A 19,866-nucleotide genomic window follows, 5' to 3' on the forward strand; every position below is an offset into this window, starting at 1 on the left:
ATCCTAAGTAACATTTGAGAGTCCATGCTTAATTTGCATCTTTAAAGGAAGACCATACCTAGGGTGACAGTTGTTTTATTTTTTTATTTCAGTTTAACTACTTCCCTGCACACCAAAAATCTATTCATATATTAATGAATTTTGTTCCTACTAAAATTTTACCTAGGGAGTTATCCGTTCTATTTTGCGGTTTTGCTTTTTTAGATGTTGCATTCATTTTCATTTTAGGGCAATATATTGATGCCTCTCAATAACTTGGAAAGTAAGATGAAATCCAATTTGTTTGAATATCAATCACTTAATGTGTTGATCCACCTGCTATTTTCAACATCTGATGGAGCATCTGACTGCCCATGGGGTACTCCTCATCCTTTGTCTTAGTCTTTACTATGGACTCACTTTTCAGCCTCAGTCCCCTTTTCTCGTGTTTTTATTTTGCTCATTTTTATTCTCCTTTTTCTGCCTCCTTCACTTCTATTTTTGCCTCTGTCTTTCCCATATGCTTCTGTTTCTCCTCATAATCTTCTCCTTTTCTTCTTTCCCCTCCCCTTTTTATGGCTACCTGTTCTCATGTATCTTTTCCCCAGTCTATCTCCTCATGCTCTACTCAACCTCTATTCTCATTATCATGATCGATCTCTATTCTTACTATCATGACTGTGACACCCAGAGGAACACTGATTCCACAAGAGCTGGCTGGTTCCATGCCAGCTCCAAAGTGGCACTCCCTTGGTAGAGCATTTTATAAATATTAAGTATACACTAAATATATATAAATAACTGTACCATGCCATACAGTTCTTTTAAAAATCTATTTTCTATCATACGCTGGGTTGGGAGTCAAGAGTTCTAGTCCTATTTTTTAACATTTTTAAACTGTATGCTCTTGAGCAAAATACTTTAGCTTCAGGGAGCTTCAATATCCTCTTTTACAAAGTGAGAGTTTGCGGGGGGGCCTGTGTGGCTCAGTTGGTTAAACGTCTGACTCTTGGTTTGGGCACAGGTCACAATCTCAGGGTTCATGAGTCCCACATCAGGCTCTGAGCTGCCACCGTGGAGCCTGCTGGGGATTCTCGCTTTCTCCCTCTCTCTCTCTCCCTCCCCTAGTCACACTCTGCCTCTCTCAGAATAAATAAATAAAAAGAAACTTTAAACACAAACAAAAAAATGAAAAGCAAAGTGAGAGTTCTTAGGCTCTCTAATGTCCCTTTTGGCTTTATAATGCTGCTGCATATCCACACCTACTCGGGGAAGGAAGTAGGAAGATCCAATTCTTAATCTTTCCATAGGCATTTGCTTAGTGGGTCAAATAAATCTGTATCTGGTGGAATTTTAGGCAGCTAGGGATGATATTTGAGGGTGGACAAAGACCTCCCCTTACAATACACTTTTGGTCTGTGCTGCTAAGGCAAACACTGAAAATGGAAGACAGGGAAGAAAAAGGAGAGAGTCTGAGGGTCACAGGCCTCAAATATGAGGTCACAGTGCAAGTTAAGAGCAGGAGACTCCAACAAGAGAAGCCGTAAAGCCTGACCTCTTGTTTCCTCCTACATGATGGGTTGTGGGACTGCCATGTAGAGATCAGAGCAACTTCCTGCTTCATCCAGTGTGCCCAGATTGAGCACCACCCCTGGAGTAGCAGACCTGGAGTACAACAATGCCTCCCGCTTGTAACTGTTTATATGAGCTACTCATTTTATCTATTCAACCCTCAATTAAATTTAGTGGCTTCTAAAAAATACATCAACAATATAATAAGTTATAAATAAAAACTAATAGGAAGGAAATAATGGTAAAGTAAAAGTTACATGAAGTGTGAGATTACAGCAGATAATGTATGTCATTATGTCCTCCAAATTTACTATAGGTCAGCCATAAATTTGGCTCTGAGCTGCCTGGCAGGGGATGCAAAGAACATAATCAGTTATACAATACAGGGTCCTTAAAAGGTAAGCAAAACAGTAGTTTAGGAGCAGCCTAACTATTCCAGGTACCAAGAACAGAGAGAGATTGCTTCCATAAGTACTCATCCAGAAAATAATATATAATGTATTAAATCATACCTTCAAAAGAGTCCTTACAGTTAATTCAATAAGATATTTTATGGTGTTATGCCTATTCTACCCTTAAAGAGATGTAAATACCTTAATGCCAAAGTTCAATGCTCACCATTTGTCCTTAAATTTCATGAAGCATAATAGTAATCATCTCATCATTAAATATTTCAGATTAATTGATGTCACTATAAGTTTCATTAAAACATGACATTCTATTCATCTATGTTTAGTCTTCAGAGTTTGTATGTTTAAATATTTATACTAATAAAAAAACTAAATTTTACTTAAATCCTAAAAGAAGGTCCTGGGAGCCATAATAAGCTTTCTTTGAAAACATCAGCTTAGCAGACTTCTGTGACCAAAACTACCCAGAAAAGCAGGGTTTTCAGAAATAAAATAAACAAAAAAACTGTCCTCAGGGGGTACAAAAAGAATAGTCCCAGCTAAGGGTTATACAGCTTCAAAATCAATTGTCAGGGTTATGTTTTTAAGACAAAGGTATAATCAAGCAGCCTGAGTTGACAACTTAAATTCAAATGTAGCACTTCAAGCTACGTATTCTTTCACTGAGTGCCCCCAGTTAGCTTCATAAACGATTTCTATTTAGTTTATTCCCAATTCCTTAGTCTGTTCAGGCTGCTAAAACAAAATACCGTAGACTGGGTGCCTTATAAACAACAGTAGTTTATTTCTCACAGTTCTGGAGGCTGGGAGGTCCAAGATCAAAGTGTCAGCAATGTCTGGTGAGGGCCCACTTCCTCACGGGCTGCCATCTTCTCACTGTGTGCTCACATGCTGGATGGGGCAAAGGATCTCTCTGGGACCTCTCTGTTATGGGCACTAATTTCTTCATGACCTTATCACCTCCCAGGGGCTCCTCCTCCTAATATCCATCACCATCCAAGGTGATGACCTTGGGGGTTAGGATTTGAACATATGAATTTTGGGGGGACATAAACATTCAATCAATTGCATAGCTATATACCCACTGTATATAGATATAGATATATACACATATACACACACATAGAGAATATCACAAAGATGTATTAAATGTGTAAATAACAAGAAATGCTCTATCATACCATTCACACACTAAACGTCTTAATGTTACACAAAAAAACAAGATTGCTAAGCTACCTCTGCTGCAAAGCTCAGTTATTTCACCTTTAATCATTAGCACTGGATTTTTTTGTATACACTTCCCAGGGATTCCACTTTACCAGCTCCATGTCAATGGAGTGGGCTCAGACAGACCCAAACCTGGTACTGTGGAGTGCTCCCTGCAGAAGCTATTGGCTATTCATATATTTTTAGTTTCTGAGGCCTTTTTTCACCAGACTATTAAAATTACCCTGGTTGGGGCGCCTGGGTGGCTTGGTCAGTTAAGCGTCCGACTTCGGCTCAGGTCACGATCTCAAGGTTCGTGAGTTCGAGCCCCGCGTCGGGCTCTGTGCTGACAGCTCAGAGCCTGGAGCCTGTTTCAGATTCTGTGTCTCCCTCTCTCTCTGCTCCTCCCCTGTTCATGCTCTGTCTCTCTCTGTCTCAAAAATAAATAAACGTAAAAAAAAAAAATTAAAATTACCCTGGTTGACCCTACCTGTAGAAAAAAACTTGAATCATCAAATGACTCTACCCATCCACATTTTGAGATGATAAACCATTAACAACCACCAGGAACTTCCAATATCAATACTCAAAACAAAGTCTTTCCTTCGAATTAATTTAGGGCTCAGTAACAGTTTCTGTTTTCTCTACCTCCTAGAAATTTTACTTTTTTTTCACAAGATTTTGATAGAAAGTTCAAATTCCTTCTCTTCATCAGAGCTTGCTTAAGGTCTGATATCATCTGAGGTAAGGGTAGATCCTTAATATCAGCAAACAAATTTATCTGACTGAGAAATCCTACAGTGTTGGGTCTACAGCTTACTCACCTCTGTCTCTCTTGTACCCAACCCACACTGACTGACACGTAGAGGAGCCCCAAATAAAGGTTAGCCTGAATTGAATACGTAAATAATTCATTGTGAGAAACAGAACAACCAAGGGTATTTATTTATCTCAGCTAATCAACATGATTGCTTCTGAGAGAGAAATCACATTAAGATCAGACGATAGCCTAGATACAATAAGGGAAATGATCTTCAGACATTTTAGAGGTACTTTTGTAAATCTCAAGTATTCTTATAAATCACCTCATCAGATACAGCAGGAGGCAGGAATATACTGGCCATGACAATGATACCAATAGTTAGAGTTGACAAGAGTTTTGCTACGGATCCCAGGAAGATGGCAGCAGTGGCAGCATAATTTTTCCAATTTCCCAAATCCTTACATAAAAACAGGAAGAGCAACCTGACAACAAAGCCAAGAACCCATGAACAACATTTATTTAAAAATTGGGACAACAAGGTATGCTTACAAACCACAAAGTACAAATCAATGCAGGTGAACCACTAACAGCCACAAAACTAGTATGGAATTGATGTCTGTTCCGTAGGAAATATAAAGCAGCAATTAGGCAGCTCCCGCAAGACTTGACAACAGAACTCCTTTATCAGTTCAGGTCCTCATGGAAGGAGACACTGATGTAGAGTTGGGAGTGCTGGGGAAGGGCAGAACAAGAAGGAGAAAGTTCTGGATGTCAAAATGCAGCAGAACAGGGAAAAAGGAACAAGAATGTCTAGACACACTAGTGTATGTAAACAAAGCCAGAAGGCCCCAGAAAGCAAGCCGCCATATTTTTAAACAATATACACAATATCCACATAAAACAAGGAACAATAAACACATAGATCAGTGGAACAGAAGAGGTAGCCCAGAAATAGACCAACACTTACATGGTCAATGAATCTACAAAAAAATAAGCAAGAATATAAAATGGGGAAAAGACAGTCTCTTTAATAAATGGTATTGGGAATGATATATCTGATAAAGGGTTAGTATCCAAAATCTATAAAGAACTTAACAAACTTAACACCCAAAAAACAAACAACCCTGTTAAGAAATGGGCAGAAGACATAAATAGACACTTTTCCAAAGAAGACATCCAGATGGCTAACAGACACATGAAAAGATGCTCAACATCACTCATTATCAGGGAAATACAAATCAAAACCACAATGAGATACCACCTCACACCTGTCAGAATGGCTAAAATTAACAACTCGGGAAACAACAGATGTTGGCAAGGATGTAGAGAAAGGGGAACCCTCTTGCGCTGTTGGTGGTAATGCAATACACTTTTGGGTATTTACCCAAAGAAAATGAAAATACCAATTGGAAAAGATACATGCACCCTATGTTTATTGTAGTATTATTTACCATAGTCAAGATATGGAAACAATCCAAGTGTCTATCAATAGATGAATGGATAAAGAAGACACTTATCGATGGAATATATATACACACACATATACACATACACATACGCAATGAGATATTACTCTGCCATCAAAATGGACAATATCTTGTCATTTGCAACAACATGGAGGGAACTAGAAAGCATTATGCTAAGTGAAATGTGTCAGAGAAAGACAAATACCATATTATTTCACTTATATTTGGATCTAAAAAACAAACGAATAAACAAACAAAAGCAGAAGGAGACCCATAAGTACAGAGGACAAGCTGATGGTTGACAGAGAGTGGGGGTGGAGGAATGGGACAAGTGTGAGAAAAGGAGTGGGAGAGACAGGCTTCCAGTTTTGGAATTAATAGGTCATGGGGATGAGAGGTACAGCAAAGGAAATATAATCAATGATATTGTACTAGTGTTTGTTATATGGTGACAGATGGTAGCTACACTTGGAGTGAACATACACAATGTGTAAACTTAGGAATCATGTTGTACTCCTGAAACCAATGCAACATTATGTATCAACTATACTTCAATTAAAAAAAGCCAAGTAGGGGGGCCTGGGTGGCTCAGTCGACTAAGCATCCAGCTCTTGATTTTAGCTCAAGTCATAATCTCACAGTTTGTGGGACAGAGCCCCATGTTGGGCTCTGCACTGACAGCATGGAGCCTGCTTGGGATTTTCTCTCTCCCTCTCTCTCTGCCCCTCCCTGACTTGCGCTTTTTTTCTTTCTCTCTCAAAATAAATAAACATTTCAAAAATAAAAGCCAACTAAAAAAATATAGCTTCTGAACTGAGATGTGCTATAAGTATAAAATACACACTAGACTTCAAAGACAGTATGAAAAGGAAGAAAAATATTTCATTGCTAGTTTTTAAATATTGATTACATGCAGAAGCTAAAATATTTTGGGTATATTGGGTTAACTAAAATGTTATTAAAATTTTTTTAAATAAGGAGGTTTGTGAAATTAAAGCAAAAACCACAAACAAACTTTTCTGCCATTTAAAAATCTCCCATTTTAAAGTCAGCTGCAAACTTAATTCCATCTGCAACCTGAATTCCCCTTTGACGTGGAACCTGACACTCACAGGTTCCAGGGATTGGAATGTAGACATGTTTGGGGGACCACTATTCTGTCTACCCCAGTGACTTTCTCCTGGCTTTTCTTTGCTCAGAAAGACATGGTGTGATTTATCTGAGAAGTAAATGTGAGAAGAATAAACTGTTCATGCTTGGCTCAGAGCCTCCCTTCTTCCTTTTGGGAGTGAGGTGCTTCTAGAAAGCACTTGTTTCACTGCTCCTCTAGGGACTGTGCCCCTGCTGGGGACAAGTGCTGGATGAAGGGTTGGGGGGGTGGGGGGGAGTGAGGCGTACCCTAGGCCTGAGGCTTCCCTTTATGAGGTGGGGTGGGGGTGGGGAAGTCTAATTCTGTGGTTCAATATCTGTAAGCCTGTTTACCTAACAGACCTAAAACCAAATCCTCCAATTTGGCTTCCATCAGTAATAAAGGTGATATGTTGGCCTCATCTCCCAAGTCTTTTGTTTACTCCTTAAACTGGTCAGAATCTAGCCAAGAAAGAGGAGTATTTTTCTTGACACTTTGTCATAGACTTCAAGAAGAAGCACCTAACTGATGATGCTGTTTATTTCCCCAGGATGCCTCATTTTCCCAGAAGTAATTGTTTTTTGAGGACAGAGCTCACATGGGTAACAGCAGAGCAGTAGAGTGATGGGAGTGTGTGTTGTATTAAAATGGCCTCGGTCCAGATGCTGGCTCCATCACTTAAATGTTGTGTGATGCTTGGCAAGGGACTTAATCTCCTGTGCCTCCACCTCCCTGCGAAACAGCAATACTGAAACCTACTTCTCAAAGTTTTTCTGAGTGGTAAGTGAGATGACAGAAGTAAAGCAACTTAGAACAGTGCCTAGCACACCGTATGCGTCCAATGCATGCTATTTATAATTATGTCTTGTACACATTTGTATCCCGTTTTATTTAGCATAGGAATACTCCAAAATAAAAAAATTTTAATAAAACAGGGTTCCCCACAGCAAGGACTATGTCTTATTCAGCTTTGTATTCCCAGGAAAAGCACAGAGCCTATCACAGAACTGAGCTTAATTCATGTTTGCTCTGCGAACAAATAAAATGAGAAAATAAGTTGAGAACTAAGGTAAAAGAATTGTTCTGCCACATAACACAATCTGCTTTATTAAACTTAACGGCTAGTACTAGGGATTAATTTCTACTTGGACAGAAAGTCAACCAAGTAGATGCTTCTTAAATTAGTGACAAGTGAATTTTGTCCAATTTTGCATTGCAAACTATTCCAAGGATAATTCCAAAACATTTTTACGATTGCCTAATGCTGTCATGAGTCATTGCTGCCCTCTAGTGGAAGAAATTATGTAGTGCACATAAAAGTGATGTCCCTAGCTGAGCGACTTCTTAAAAAACTTTTCTACTCAAATATGTTTTTCAAATACTTATATAAATTTTCAAAAACTGTTTCAAAATTTGAATTAATATTTCAGGTAACAAATTGGTTTGCATTTATCATCTAGTCCCTTTGGGAAATCAGTCATATCAAATACAATGTTTCACTTTCTGTACCAATTGTAATAAATTGTAAAATAAACAGATGTGTGAAAATTACAACTAAAAAATGGTCACAGGTAGAGAATGCCATTTGGAAGTACAGTAAAACCTTGATTTGCAAGCATAATTCATTCTGGAAACACACTTGTAATCCAAAGCACTTGTATATCAAAGCTAATTTCCCCGTAAGAAATAATGGAAACTCAGATGATTTGTTCCACAACCAAAACTATTCATATTAAAATAATTACAATATTGTAATATAACACAAAATAGTAAAGAAAATACAAAATATAAAGAAAAATGAACAAATTCACTTGCACTTACCTTTGAAAACCTTCATGGCTGGTGTGAGGGAGACAAGAGAGAGGAGGGTTATTGTGTAGGACGACTTTCACTATCACTAATGGAATCACTGCTGTCTCTTGGCTCAATGGAATCTTTCTCCATGGGGGCCATTGTATACCTTGCGAGGATGCTGACTACAGTACAGTATTAATAAACTCTTGTCATATACTATATTTAATGTAACTGGCAGTAAGGCAACAGAGGAAAGGGATCTATATCTGTAGGCAGCCTGACCCAGAATGAAGCAAAGTATTCATTAGCTTATTCTTGTATGGAAAAGCAAAAGACTGTCCATAGGTGCTTTGAAGTGACAAAAAATACACTAGTGCCAGTTGTGGGTACCTTCCAATGCTCTGAAAAGTCACTGATTTCTACCAAACACCTCGGCCTGAAACCGAGCATCTGAGCATGCAAGACGATCACCCACAATCCTGCAGCAAGAGAGAGAAAGAGAGAGAGACAAAGAGAGACAGAGAGAAGAACCATTGGCTCAGCTGTGATCATGTGATGTTGGGCGGCATGTACTACTCCTATTGCAAGACATAGCTCATTTATCAAGTTAAAATTCATTAGAAATGTTTGCTCGTCTTGCGGAACACTTTCAGAACAAGTCACTCGCAATCCAAGGTTTTACTGTATAGCAAATCTCCAGGGTACTTCTGTTGTGGTTTCTAACCTGGTTTCTAATCTGGTTTCTAACCGTTTCAAACCAGTTTCAGACCCCTGAAGTTCTGCAGAGCGGTCACAAGTTTTCAAGTCATCTAGGGCATTGTTTCTGAGCCTATAGAATGTACAAAAGTTGGGAAAGAGGTTGGTGAAATACACTTAAATGAAAAAGACACAGTATCACAAACACCACTAAATAAAATAGAAAGCAAACCATGAGAATATTGTTCTATTGATGGCACAAACTCAAAGACACGTGAGTAAGTGGAAGGTTTGCTCTACGAAAGCCAGGTGGTATATGAACAGGCTCTTGAAGATGAATAAATCTTCAACAAAAATAAACAAAGGAAAAGTTACTTCAGAGTGAAGAAGTACAGATTGAATTTTGGAAAAGATGACTAGTCAGGTATAGCTGCAGTGGAAGGTGTATTCAGAAATAAAATCAGAAACAAAGGCTAGTTACAAATCATGGAGGCATTGAATGGCACCCAGGAAATCTGGACATTTGATCTAGATATTGAAAATAAGTTATTTGAACAGTTATTGAAAATTTTATGAGAGGTCCAATAAGATCCACACCTCTAGAAAGTAAAACTTGCTGTAATTCAGAAGATAAATTGAAACAGAGAAAGGCTGAAGTCAAGGAGATCAGTTTGGAGGCCGCTGCTATGATCCAGGCAAGAAAATCTGAACTCCATCTGTATTAATGGGAATGGAGAAAAAAACATCGATGTGTTTCAGAAGGAAAACCAAAATCAGTCATTCAACAGTGGGTTGATGCGGGGTGTGGGATAGGAGAGTATAATTAAAATAAGAGAGAATAAAGAAAATTTTGACCTCTTGAGTCTAGGCAGATTGAGAGATGTTGAAGCCAATGAGACAGAGATCACAGAGGAGACAGTTTGACATTCTTATACATTGTCTATTTGCCACATGTGGTTAAAAGACAATGTTGTTTTGGGGGCACCTGGGGGGCTCAGTCAGTTGGGTGTCCGACTTCGGCTCAGGTCATGATCTCACAGTTTGTGAGTTCAAGCCCCACATCAGGTTCTGTACTGACAGCTTGGAGCCCAGAGCCTGCTTCAGATTCTGCGTCTCCCTCTCTCTCTCTGCCCCTCCCCACTTGTGCTCTGTCTGTCTCTCTCAAAAATAAATAAACATTAAAAAAAAATGTTTTTAAGACAATGTTCTAGAATCCACTACTAGGCGTGTTATAATTTATTATCATTTAAATAAGGGAAGAGGGGTACCTGGGTGGCTCAGTCAGTTAAACATCTGACTCTTGATTTCGGCTCAGGTCATGATCTCATGGTTCATGAGTTCAAGCCCCATGAGTTCAGAGTTCAATCGGGCTCTGCACTGACAGTGTGGTGCCTGCTTGGAATTCTCTCTCTCCCTCTCTTTCTGTCCCTCCCCTGCTAACACCCCCTCCCTCCCTCTCTCTCTCTCTCTCAAAATAAATAAAATTAATTTTTAAAAAAACTAAGGGAAGAAAAGAGGGATCAAAAATATGTAAGTTCAGGGGCACCTGGGTGGCTCAGTCAGTTAAGTGTCCGACTTTGGCTCAGGTCATGATCTCACGGTCCGTGAGTTCGAGCCCCGCGTCGGGCTCTGTGCTGACAGCTGAGAGCCTGGAGCCTGCTTCAGGTTCTGTGTCTCCCTCTCTCTCCGACCCTCCCCCGTTCATGATCTGTCTCTCTCTGTCTCAAAAATAAATAAAACATTAAAAAAAATTTTTTTTAATGTAAGTTCATTATACAACTTATTTAAATTTTTAACAGGAATCTATGTCACATAATGCCTCTGTCGTTAAGGTTTTCATTGTTAAAATAAAACAATGAAACCATGATAAATTTCTAAGATCCATTTTAAGATTTAGCTTTTATGATTCTTTAATCCTGTAATTAGGTAAGAATATGTGTTTGAGCTGACATCCAGTATACATCCGATATTCCAGATAATCCTGAGTTTATAAAAGACAGGGAAATATCCACAAAGAGGTTAAAATAGCAGGAAAGGTAGAAAGGCATGAAATAACAGAATTCTACAAAGAAAGTTGAGGGATGAAGCCTGAGTGCCCACATTATGGGACAGCACAACCACCCACCCAGTCACCCAAGCCAGAAGAAAGCTACCTGTCATCTTCGACCCCTTCTTCCTCACTCACTACCCATCATTCCCACTGATAATACTTCTAATCCATCTACTTCTCTCCATCCCCACTGCCATTTCTCTAACTCAGATCACCATTCTGTCTTACACAAATAACTTAAATAGCCTCTTTTAAAAAAAAAAAAAAGTCTTACTTTTTCTAAAGTAATGATACAAAATTTATGGTACAAAAAATACATGACACAAAAATTTAAGATTACTGTGAAGTATACAGTAAACATCTTCCTTTCATCCCTGACCACCAGTGACACAGTTTCCTTAATAAGAGGAAACCAAGCTAACCAAAGTTCTGTGTGTCCTTCAAGATATATTTTAGGGGCACCTGGGTGGCTCAGTTGGTTGAGCGTCCAACTTTGGCTCAGGTCATGACCTCACGGTTTGGTTCGTAAATTCAAGCCCTGCATCGAGCTTGCTGCCTTGCCTCAGATCCTTTGTCCCTCTCTCTCTGCCCCTTCCCCACTTGCGCTCTCTCTCTCTCCCAAAAATAAATAAAACACTAAAAAAGAGATATATTTTAAACATATGCAAGCACATATATATTGGTTCTCATTCCCCATTCTTTTCCCTTGGTACCTTGCTTTGCCACCTAATGATACATTTTGGAGATTATTCCATATAAATATACATAAGAGTTCACTCTTTATAATAGCTGCACTGTATGGATATAACCTGTGTTATATACATACCTTTGTTATTGATATACTACATATGTTATTCCCAATCTTTTGCCTACACAATTGATGTTGCAATGAATATCTTTTCACTTGCTTTATTTCTCACAGTTACAATTATATCTGTGGGTTTACTATAAATTTTATAGTATATTTAATCCTCTATTTCTTTGGATTAAATGATTCAATGTGTATATTACTTTATTGCTAGTTCCTTTCTGCTCCTTCTCACTCCAATACCTTTGGCACATTCCCATTATTCCAAACAAGGAAATGTTTGAGGATTTTTTTTTCCCCTGAAGGTATAGCATCTCCTCTAGAGAACTTTCCCTGCCAGTTTTGGCTAAAATGTGCCAAGAGGTAAACAGCATCTTTCCGTACCTGCTCCTACTCTTTTTTGACCACAACTCCTCTTAATAATCTTTCCTCACATATTGTGGTTCAGGTTATAGATTTCATCTAATTTTTTTTTTTCAAAGACTGAATTTGCATTTCTCTTTCTTGCTCTTCTTATCTTGCATTGATTTCTGAGAGAAGACAAGTATAACGCCATCTTTACTTGGCCATTTTATAAATGGAACTCTCTGTAATAGGGTTTTATTAGTCTCCCTACCTCTGGTCTACTACTTCGATATGGTTTTTTAGTTACAACAAGAATGATCTAAAATGCAAATCTGATCATGTCAGTGCCTTGCAAGAAACCCTTTCATGACTCTGCATACTATTTTATCATTTAAATTCTGGTGTAGTTGGGGCGCCTGGGTGGCTCAGTCGGTTAGGCGGCCGACTTCGGCTCAGGTCATGATCTCGCGGTCCCTGAGTTCGAGCCCCGCGTCGGGCTCTGTGCTGACAGCTGAGAGCCTGGAGCCTGTTTCAGATTCTGTGTCCCCCTCTCTCTGGCCCTCCCCCGTTCTTGCTCTGTCTCTCTCTGTCTCAAAAATAAATAAACGTTAAAAAAAAATTTTTTAATAAATAAATAAATTCTGGTGTAGTTAACATACTGTGTTATATTAGTTTCAGTATAGTGATTCAACTATTCTGTATATTACTCAGTGCTCATCAAGATAAGTATACTTTTAATCCCCTTTACCTATTTCACCTATTCCCTCCCTTCCCTCTGCTATCTTTTTGTTCTCTATAGTTAAAAGTCTGTTTTTTGGTTTGCCCCTCTTTTTTCCCTTTGCTGTTTTGTTTCTTAAATTCCACAGATGAGGGAAATCATAGGGTATTAGTCTTTCCCTGAGTGGATTATTTCACTTAGCATTATATTCTCTAGATGCAAATGGCAAGATTTCATTCTTTTTTATGGCTAAATAATATTCCACTGTACATATATACCACAGTTTCTTTATCCACTCATCTATTGATGGACATGGGCTGCTTCCATAGTTTGGCTGTTGTAAACAATGCTGTGATAAACATAAGGGTGCATATATCTTTTCAAATCAGTGTTTTCATATTCTTTGGGTAAATATCCAGTAGTGTGATTCCTGGATAATAGGATAGACCTACTTTTAATTTTTTGAGGAACCTCCAAACTATCTTTCACAGTGGCTGTACTAGTTTGCATTCCTTTTCCTCTACATGCTTGTCAACACTTGTTGTTCCTTGTGTTGTTGATTTTAGCCGTTCTGACAGGTGTGAGGTGATACCTCATTGTGATTTTGATTTGCATTTCCCTGATGATTAGTTATGTTGAGAACGTTTTCATGTGTCTGTTGACCATACATATGTCTTCTTTGGAGAAATGTCTGTGTCTTCTGTCCAATTTAAATTGGATTATTTGGGTTTCTGGTGTTGACTTGTATAAGTTCTTTATAATTTAGGATACTAACCCTGTATTGGATATGTCATTTGCAAATATCTTCTCCCATTCCATAGGTTGTATTTTAGTTTTGTTGGTTGTTTCCTTTGCTGGGCAGAGGCTTTTTATTTTGACGTAGTCCCAATAGTTTATTTTTTCTTTTGTTTCACTTGCTTCAGGAGACATAATCTAGAAAGATGTTGCTATGGCCAATGTCAGAGAAATAACTGCCTGTCCTCTCCTCCAGGCTTTTTATGGTTTCATGTCTCACATTTAGGTCCTTAATCCATTTTTAGTTTATTTTTGTGTATGGTGTAAAAAATGGTCCAGTTTCATTATTTTGCATGTAGCTGTCCAATTTTCCCAAAACCATTTGCTGAAGAGACTTTTTCATATTGTATATTCTTGCCTCTTTTATCAAAGATTGGCCATATAATTTTGGGTTTATTTCTGGGCTTTCTATTCTGTTCCATTGATCAATGTGTCTATTTTTGTACCAGTATTATAGTGTTTTGATTACTACAGCTTTGTAACATAACTTGAAATCTGGAATTGTGATACATCCAGTTTTGTTTTTCTTTTTTAAGGTTGCTTTGGCTATTCAGAGATTGTTCTAGTTCTGTGAAAAAATGCTATTGGTATTTTGATAGGGATTGAATTAAATCTGTATATTTCCTTGGGTAGTATAGACATTTTAACACTATTTGTTCTTCCAATCCTTGAGCATGGAATATCTTTCCATTTCTTTGTGTCGTCTTCAATTTCTTTCATCAATGTTTTGTAGTTTTCAGAGTACAGGTCTTTCACCTCTTTGGTTAAGTTTATTCCTAGATATCTTATTGTTTTTAGTGCAGTTGTGAGTGAAATTGCTTTATTAATTTCTCTTTTTCTGCTTCATTATTAGAGTACAGAAAAGCAACAGATTTCTGCACATTGATTTTGTATCCTGAGATTTTACTGAATTCGTTTATTAGTTCTGGTAGTTTTTTATGGAGTCTTTAGAGTTTTCTACATATAGTAACATGTCCTGTGCAAATAGTGGAAGTTGTACTTCTTCCTTACCAATTTGGATGCCTTTTATTTCTTTTTGTTGTCTGATTGCTGTGGCTGGGACATCCAGTAGTATATTGAATAAAAGTTGTGACAGTAGACATCTTTGTCTTCTTCCTTACCTCAGGGGGAAATCTCTCAGTTTTTCCCCAATGAGTATGATGTTCGCTGTGGGTTTTTCATATATGCCTTTTAGGATGTTGTTGCTATGAATGAATGTTGTACTTTGTCAGATGCTTCTTCTGCATCTATTGAAATGACCATATATATGTTTTTTATCTTTTCTTATTGATGTGATGTATAATGTTGATTGATTTGTGAATATTGCACTAGCCTTGCATCCCAGGAATAAATCCCACTTGATCATGGTGAATGATTTTTTTAATGTATTGTTGGATTCTGTGGGCCAATATTTTGTTGAGGATTTTTTCATCCATGTTCATCATAGATATTGGTTCTCTTTCTTTTGTGGTATCTTTATTTGGTTTGTTATCATGGAATGAATTTGGAAGTTTTCCTTCCTCTTCTATTTTTTGGAAAAGTTTGAGAAGAATCAGTATTATTTTTTCCTTAAATGTCTAGTACAATTCTCCCGTGAAGCCATCTGGTCCTTGACTTTTGTTTGTTGGGAGTTTTTTGATTACTGATTCAATTTCATTGCTGGTAGTAGGTCTGTTCAAATTCTGTTTCTTCCTGCTTCAGCTTTGGTAGGTTATATGTTTCTAGGAATTCATCCATTTCTTCTGGGTTGTCCAATTTGTTGGCATATAATTTTTCATAATATAATTTTTTTTCTGTAGTGTCAGTTGTTATTTCTTCTCTTTCATTTGTGATTTTGTTTATTTGAGGCCTTTCTCTCTTTTTCTAATGAGTCTGGCTAGAGATTTGTCAATTTTGATGATCTTTTTACATAACCAACTCTTGGTTTCATTGATCTGTTCTACTGTTTTTTTGTTTTGTTTTGTTTTTTAGTTTCTATATCATTTATTTCTGTTCTAATATTTATTATTTCCTTCCTTCTGCTGATTGTGGGTTTTGTTTGTTCTTTTTCTAGCTACTTTAGGTATAAGGTTAGGTTGCTTATTTGAAAATTTTCTTGCTTCTTGAGGTATGCTTGCATTGCTATAAACTTCTCTCTTAGAACCACTTTCTGCATCCCAAAGATTTGGGGTCATTGTGTCTTTGTTTTCATTTTTCTCCATGTAATTTTTTATTTCTTCTTTGAATTCTTAGATGATCCATTCATTGTTTAGTAGAATGTTATTTAAGCTCCATGTATTTGTGTTCTTTCCAGATTTTTTCTTGTGTTTGATTTCTAGTTCATAGCATTGTGTCAGAAAAGATACATGGTATGACTTTTATCTTTTTTAATTTGTTAAGACTTGTTTTGTGGTGTAACACATGATCTATTATGGAGAATGTTTCATGTGCACTCAAAAAGAATGTATATTTTGCTGCTTTAGGATGTAATGTTCTGAATATATCTATTAAAACCATCTGGTCTAGTGTGTCATTCAAAGTCACATTTCCTTGCAGGTTCTCTGTGTGGATCATCTGTCCATTGACAAAGGGGAGTGTTAAAGTCCCCTGCTATTATTATATTACTATCAGTTAGTTCCTTTATGTTTGTTATTACTTGTTTTATATATTTGGGTGCTATCATGTTGGGTGCATAAACATTTATAATTGTTATATCTTCTTATTGGATTGTCCTCTTTATTATTTTTTTTGAAAACATTTTTTTTGATGTTTATTCATTTCTTTGAGAGACAGACTGAGAGTACGAGCAGGGGAGGGGCAGAGAAAGGAGACACAGAGTCTGAAGCAGGCTCCAGGCTCTGAGCTGTCAGCACAGAGCCTGATGTGGGGCTTGAACTCACGAACCGTGAGATCATGACCTGAGCCGAAGTCAGCCGCTTAACCGACTGAGCCACCCAGGCGCCCCTGTCCTCTTTATTATTATATAGGTTCTTTATTTGTCTCTTGTTACACTCTTTGTTTTAGAGTCTATTTTGTCTCATATAAGTATTGCCAGCTTTCTTTTGACATCCATTTGCATGATACATGTTTCTCCATCCCCTCACTTTAATTTGCAGGTGACTTTAGGTCTGAAATTAGTGTCTTGTAGCAGCATATAGATGAGTCTTATTTTTTATTATCCATTCCATCATCCTACGTCTTTGATTGGAACATTTAGTCCATTTACATTCAAAGTAATTATTTACAATTATTGCCATTTTGTTACTTGTTTTGTGGCTGTTTTTGTAGTTCTTCCCTGATTGTTTCTCCTTTTACTCTCCTTTCAATTTGCTAGCTTTCTTTAATAATACATTTTGATTCCTTTCTCTTTATTTTTTGCATATCTATTACTGGTTTTTGATTTATGGTTACCATTAGGTTTGAATATAATATCTTCTGCATATAGCAGTCTACATTAACTTGATGGTCACTTAAGTTTGAGCACATTCTTTACTCTTCACCCCCCATGTTTTTGGTATATAGTATCATACTTTATATGTTTTTATTTTGTGAGTCCCTTGACTGATTTTTACAGATATACTAATTTTTAATGTTTTTGAGTGTCCTACTTTTCTTACTCTTACTTATGGTCTTTCCTTTCCACTCAGAGAGTCCTCTTTAACATTTCTTGCAGGGCTGATTTAGTGGTCATGAACTTCTTTAGCTTTTGTTTGTCTAGGAAACTATCTCTCCTTTTATTCTGAATGATAATCTTGCTGGATAGAGTATTCTTGGCTGTAAACTTTTTCCTTTTGGCACTTTAAATATATCATTCCACTCCCTTCTAGCCTGCAAAAGTTCTGGTGATAAATCCACTGATAACCTTATGGGGTTTCTCTTGAATATAATTGTCTTCTTTTCTCTTGCTGTTTTTAAAATTCCCTCTTTATCACTACTTTTTGCCATAATTACCATATATCTTGGTATGGACCTCCTTGGGTTGATTTTGTTGGGGGCTCTCTGTGCCTCTTGTATTTGGATATCTGTTTCCTTCCCCATATTAGGAAATTTTCAGCTATTATTTCTTCAAATAAATTTTCTGCCACATTTTCTCTCTCTTCTTCTTCTTCTGGAATCCCTATAATGCAAATGTTATTATGCTTGAAGGGGGTCACTGAGTTCCCTAACTCTATTCTCATTTTGCATAATTTTTTCTCTCACCTGCTCAGCTTGATTACTTTCCATTACTCTTGTCTTCCAAGTTTCTAAGTCATCCTTCTGCTTCCTCCAGCCTGCTATTTATTCCATCTAGTGTATTTTTTATTTCATGTGTTGTGCTCTTCATTTCATTGGTTCTTTTTTACGTTTCATATGTCTTTATTAAGGGTTCCAATGATGTCCTCCACTTTTTTCTCAAGTCCAGTGAGTATCTTTATGATCATTACTTTAAATTTTCTACCAGACATCTTCCTTATATACATTTCACTTAGGTCTCTTACTGTGGTTTTATCCTATTCTTTCATTTGGGACATATTTCTCTGTCTCCTCATTTGGTCTCTCTGTGTCTGTTTCTGTGTGTTAGGGATGTCAGCTATGTCTCCTGCTCTTGAGAATAATGGCCTTATGAAGAAGATATCCTGCAGTGTCCCCTATTCACCAGAACCTGGTGGTTCAGGGGTGTCTCCTATGTGTGTGGTGTGTGCCCAGCTCTTATGTCTTGGCCACTTTTTCCTTCAGTCCAGTCATCTGCAGAGGTTCTCTTTGCCTGTTGTGGGCAGTATATTATGTGTAGTTTTAACAAGGTGAGCTCTGGTATGCTCGCAAAATGAGACCTGCCACCCCCACCACCACTGAGACCAGGGCCTTGTAAAATGCATGGGTCAGGAGATGCAGTGTTGGCAAGGTTTGCATTGGTCTTCTGGCGGAGGGGACCTGCAGTGCCCAGACTAAGGTAAACAGGACCTGAAGGGGTGGATCTGCTGAAGTGTGGGAGGTGGGGCTTGGTGTAAGCAAGTTAGTGAATGTCAGTGCCCCTGCTGGTTATGCTGTGGGGGCAGGGCAGGGATATGGCACCTGCCAGCTCCTTTGTGGAGAATTTCCTTCAGGACATGCTCTGAGATGTATAAATAACTGTTCCTCCCATGTGCCCCAGGCATTTTTCAAACTGCTACTTCTAGCTATTATCTCCAAGATGTAGAACTGAGTCTGCTGATTTTTAAGATTCCAAGCTTTAAGTCCCACTGGTTGTAAGAAACTCATGAAATTCAGTCTCTGTAGTTATAAAAGTCAAAGGCTATGGAGTTTCATCTTCCTAGTGCAGGATATCCAGTGTGATAGTCTGTCTCTCACTCTTCTCTGCACCCAGGGCTCCTTCCCTGCTGCAGATTGCCACATCTCTGCCCTTCCTACCATCTTCATTGTGGTCTCTTCTCTACTTTAGTTGTGGAGTTTGTTCTGCCAGTCTTTGGGTCTTTTCCTGGGTTATTTATGCTAATATGAGTTATCTAGTTCCTTCTGTGGGAAGAGGTGAGTTTTGGGTCCTCTTACTCGAGTATCTTGATCCCCCTCTCAAATCTGCATTCTCTTGGCATAAAGGCCAAACATCTCTCTGATCCGGCCCCTATTTCTCCTGTATCATATCTTTTTCTCCAGCTCTCTCCTACTCAGCATAATAAATTTCATTTAGTTATTCATACTCTCCATGATCTGTTCTGCCTCCAGGCATGCAACATGCTCTTGTCTCTGCCTGGAATATTCTTCTGACATTGACCACTCCATTTACTTCTTAGCTCTTAAATAACCCTTCAGAATAATGTCCTTAAAATAATAATAATAATAATAATAATAATAATAATAATAATAATGAGTTACCTTTTTATTGTATATTCAGGCACTATGCTAAGCAATTTATATGTATCAACTCATTTATTTTCATAGAAAACCAATTAGATGAGTACTTTTATTGCCTCTATATTAAATATGAGAAAACTGAGCGTAGTAAAGATGAAGAAACTTGTCCAAGGTAACCGAGCTAGTAGATGTTGTGCTTGCAGTTAGACCCTAGCACTCCAACTTTGATTCAAGCGTCGCATTTACATGCACAAATACCTGTTTGTACTTCCTCTGGCATAGCTCTTACCACCTTGCATTATAGTTGCTTGTTTTCTAGAGGTCCCT

The 19,866-nt window shown here is 37.8% G+C and overlaps 1 protein-coding gene across 4 annotated transcripts in view; it reads right to left on the reverse strand.

Annotated features, from left to right (window-relative positions):
- IGSF11 (immunoglobulin superfamily member 11) overlaps positions 1–19,866 on the reverse strand; it is a 200,429-nt gene that overhangs the window by 167,389 nt on the left and 13,174 nt on the right. The gene's annotated exons all lie outside the window — the stretch shown is intronic.

Source organism: Panthera onca, chromosome C2 (assembly GCF_046562875.1).
Source record: "Panthera onca isolate mPanOnc1 chromosome C2, mPanOnc1 haplotype 2, whole genome shotgun sequence".
NCBI classification, from domain to species: domain Eukaryota; kingdom Metazoa; phylum Chordata; class Mammalia; order Carnivora; family Felidae; genus Panthera; species Panthera onca.